Source organism: Cricetulus griseus (genome assembly GCF_003668045.3).
Source record: "Cricetulus griseus strain 17A/GY chromosome 1 unlocalized genomic scaffold, alternate assembly CriGri-PICRH-1.0 chr1_0, whole genome shotgun sequence".
NCBI classification, from domain to species: domain Eukaryota; kingdom Metazoa; phylum Chordata; class Mammalia; order Rodentia; family Cricetidae; genus Cricetulus; species Cricetulus griseus.
This window is the reverse complement of record NW_023276806.1, coordinates 81,846,867-81,851,239: the sequence shown is the minus strand read 5'-3', so window position 1 is coordinate 81,851,239 and position 4,373 is coordinate 81,846,867. Positions and strand designations below refer to the sequence as shown.

At 34.9% G+C, this 4,373-nt stretch overlaps 1 pseudogene; it reads left to right on the top strand.

Moving 5' to 3' along the window:
- Positions 1 to 2,576: 2,576 nt before the first annotated feature.
- On the top strand, positions 2,577 to 2,725 carry LOC113832903 (annotated as a pseudogene).
- The last annotated feature ends 1,648 nt before the right edge of the window (positions 2,726 to 4,373 follow it).

The following is a 4,373-nucleotide window of genomic DNA, read 5'->3' as shown; positions in this document are numbered from 1 at the left end:
CACATTTGGCGTGGTCACACAAATAAATATACACAGACACTATATGAATACATTTTTACAAGTTTATTGCCATAGTGTACAAATCATTTTAAGGATAGAGTGATAAAGTTGTTCACATTATAAACCTGAAATCAATAAAGCTCTAACTGTTACAACTATTAAAGAACACACCAGATACAAAATTCTACTAGAGAAATATGGTTTAACAATGAATTCCACATGAAACCTGTTCTGTCTTTTCTTGAAGTATGAGAAACAGAAATGAGAATACTTAAGTCTAAGAACAAATGACTAGATAGAATATATAAATATTATTTTAATTGTTTTTATTTATTTTCTTTTTGTAAGGTAAATATAATTTTTCATTTATTTTGTTTTCATTTTACATTCCAACCACAATTATCACTCCCACTTTTCCTTCCATCTCCCTCACCTCTTCCTACCCTACCTGACCTTCATCCTAGCCCAAACCCAGTCCATTCCTCTGCACAGGTAATGGCTTCCATGAGTAGTCAACATAGTCTGGCTCATTAGGTTGGGTTAGGACCCATTCTCTCTACCCTCCATTAAGACTGAGTGTGGCATCCCAACACAGGGAATGGACTAAAACAAGCTAGCTCATGTACCAGGTTTGAATGGTCGTTCTGCTGCCAGTGGCCCCTCCAATGGTCCAAGCTTCATAACTGTCTCCCACATATGGAGGGCTTATTTCAGACCCCTTGGGGTGTCTTCACAGTTGTAGACCTAGAGTCCATGAGTTTCCATGGGTTCATCTGTCTCTGTAGATATCTCCATTTTGATCTTCACCTCCCTGGCTCATATGTTACCACATCCCTCTCTTAACCCTGGATTCTTAGAGTTCTGCCTGGTTGTTTGTTGTGGATCTCTGCATCTGGTTGCATCAATTACTGGATGAGGGATCTATGATGATAGTTAGGGCATTCATCAATCTAATTAAAGGGGTAGGTCATTTCACTCATCCTCTACTATTGCAAGGAGTCTTAGTTGTGGTCCTCCTTGTGGATTCTTGGGAGATACCCTAGCACCAATTTTCTCCCTAAGCCTATAGTGGCTCTTTCTATTAAGATATCCTTTTCAATGTTCTTCCATTGCATCTTGCCCCACCTAGTCCATCTCTTTCCCTCCTGTTATCATCCACTCCCCCTTACCCTACTTGCAACCAGTTTGCTTGTGGATGTCATCTAATTTCTCTTCCCAGGGAGATCATGTTTCCCTCTTAGGTTCTTCCTTATTACCTAGCATCTTGGGAGCTGTGGACTTTAATCTGGTTTAGTGAAACTCCTAGTAGAATGTGTTGATGGTGGAAACATACATATTAATGACTAATTCAAGTGTCACAAAGCATTATACAAAATCAAGGAAACCCAAATTTGAGAAATTTTTCTCATTAGAATTGGAGGCTTGGGATATAAATAATATTTTCTTTGTATACATATATATGTATATATATAATATTAAATATTAGCTGGTTAACAAAAATCATACTGTAACTGTGCCTTTGTTACCATGAAGAAGAGAAATTGAAAGCTTAAATTCCCTAAAAATGTATGCTCTGTTTATCATAGGTTTAAGAAAAAATAGTGAGAAGTGACCAGAACACTTAGCATGACAACTCTGTTCATAGAAAATTTCCAGCTTCTTTTTTGAAAAGTTAAAAAATAATGTAGATCATTAAGAAGTAAAACATTGTATTTTGACAAATATATGAATAATGGAATGATTACTGCAGCTACAGTAATTAAACATCCTTCATATAATATAGTTAATTTTTTCTGTGTGTGTAATAACATTTTGATTTATATTTATCTAATTTGATTCTTTCCTACACTTTACTAACTATAAACATTATACTTTTAGGGTCTTTAGGAAATAAACGGCCACAATATATAAATTATGTGTCCTTTGACTAACATCTCTCACTTTACCTATTCCTCCCAGTTATTGATCCCCACTATCCACCATTCCATTTTGTGTCTATTGGTTTATAGGAAAATTGAAGAGTCATAGAGGAACTTTTGCACATATCTGTATATTAACTCTATTATATCAGTGACATGTATGTTGAAATTTTATCTAATTGCATTAGAAATAAAGAAATGTATTTTGTGTATTGGACAAGGAAGGTCAATATCATGATGGAAAAATCTATAGAGACAGCTGAACCAAGCTCATGGAAACTCATGAACTCTAGACTGTCAGCTGTGGAGGCTCCATGGGACTAAACCAGGCCCTCAATATGTATGAGAAAGTTGTGAAACTTGGGCTATTTGAGGGCCCCCTGGAAGTAGGACCAGAATCTGTCCCTGGAGCATGAGCTCTAGTTGGAGCCCATTCCCTATTGTGGGAAACCATGCTCAGACTTAATGCAGGGAGGGAGGGGCCTCGTCCTGCCCCAACTTAATATGCCAGACTTTGTGGACTCCCCATGGGAGCCCAATCCACCTACTGGGGGGAGTGGACGAAGAGAGGGTTGGGGGGATTCCAGTGGGAGTGGGAAAGAGATGGGAGAGAGAATTTCATTTGGACTGTAAAATGAAATTAAAAAAAAAATAATAATACTTATCTGGCAATGGAGATACGATGTTCACAAAAGTGGTTTTCCCAGGGCAAGGATTGTTCATTGCTCTCCAGAAGTTCTGACCCCTGCAATTTCCCCAAGTGAATAATTTGTGGTAGTGGGGGACTGCTTTTGCACTCTTCCCTGAAAAAAAATTTCAAACAGGATTTAAGAAAGTAGAATATCAGGATTTAAGAAAGTAGAATGCATGCGACAACGGTACATACTCTAAGGTATTGTTAGGGCTTGACAAAGAGTACTTCTTGCTTTGTAAACAAGAGAAAAAATAGAGTGATGAGAGAGAAAAGAGGGTATGAGGATACAACAGGGAATATGTGAGAGAAAAGTGATCAGGAAGTAAAAAGTTAAGCTTAGGAGTTCAGGTTACACCCTTCTTTTTCAGAGATGTGCCCTGACCTTAAACTGAAGGATTTCCAACTAAACACCACCTGAGAAAGAATCTGTCATCCTTGGAAATAACATAGGATATAGTAAGAAAAGACACTGGTAGGATAATCACAGTCTTTTAATTCCAATATTCTGGTTAGTAGAATACAATAAATGTATGTCTCAATTTGTCAGCAGCCAACACTAACAGGAAGATATTATCAATTTTTTATCCACAGTCTTTTTGAAATAAAAGCAAACCTGATGCTTCATACAAGAATTACTGTGCTTATTCTAGAAAAACAGAAAATTTCCCTAAGAATTCTTGTAGTGAAAACAAGGCAATACTGTAAACAGTTTGAATAGAATTTTTTATAGTACATTCTGAAATGTGTTTTATGGGTATATTTCAGGTAAAGTGGAATAATTACATAGTGGCAAAGAAATTCACTAAAAATGACTAGAAAATAAGAATAAGAATATAATTTATAATACTATAATATTAAATTATGTAATAATATAAACCATGTAAACATGTATGTATTTATAGATTTTAAAAGTTTATAAATATGCTCATAATACCTTTTTGCCCCCAAATTATTTATTAGTATAAGTAACTGATCAGGAATGAATGACTTAATTCTTTGAGTACTTACTTTTTCTCTATATTCCTCCCTTTTTTCTTTATTATCTTTTTCTCCCTTTCCATTTCTCTCTCTCTATAATTCTCTCTCTGTGTCTCTCTCTTTCTCTGCAATTTTTTTACCTCAGTAACTTCACACAGTATTAGGGTACTTTAAGTCAATGAAAAACATATATGTGTAAGTATACATACATGCATATTTACATAAAATTGTAATCATCATTGATAGAGTGTTATAAACATTTATATTGGCATGAATAACAAATTTCAAGTAGAGACCTGAAATAATTATGATTGCCAATACTAGAATGTGACAGTATATTGCTGACAATATAATAAGTTTGTAAATATTCTGTACAGCATTGATATACAGAATTTTTTAAATTAGCAATTCTAGAATTTGCCTGAATGAACACATGTGAGATCTCATCATAATCCCAAAGTTCTTAGGTTAATAATCTTTGAGACATTGTATGCAAGAAATTATCCTGTTGTTAATCAGCTGTCAGGCTATCAATAATTATATAGCACCTACCCTTTAGTAGACTGGCTTGGTCTCCATTTTAATGGAAACTCTTTCTGTGATTAAATAAAACTATTCAGAGCATGTGATGCCATCCACTAACAGATAATCATGTTTTTTTCCTTTTCTCCCTTTTATCCAGTGTTTTTCTTAACAAAAACTCTCACTTTAGAAGGAATTAGTCATGAGTATATCATGGGTATTACACTAACAACTCTCTATGTCTGTTGGGTCTTCTAAAA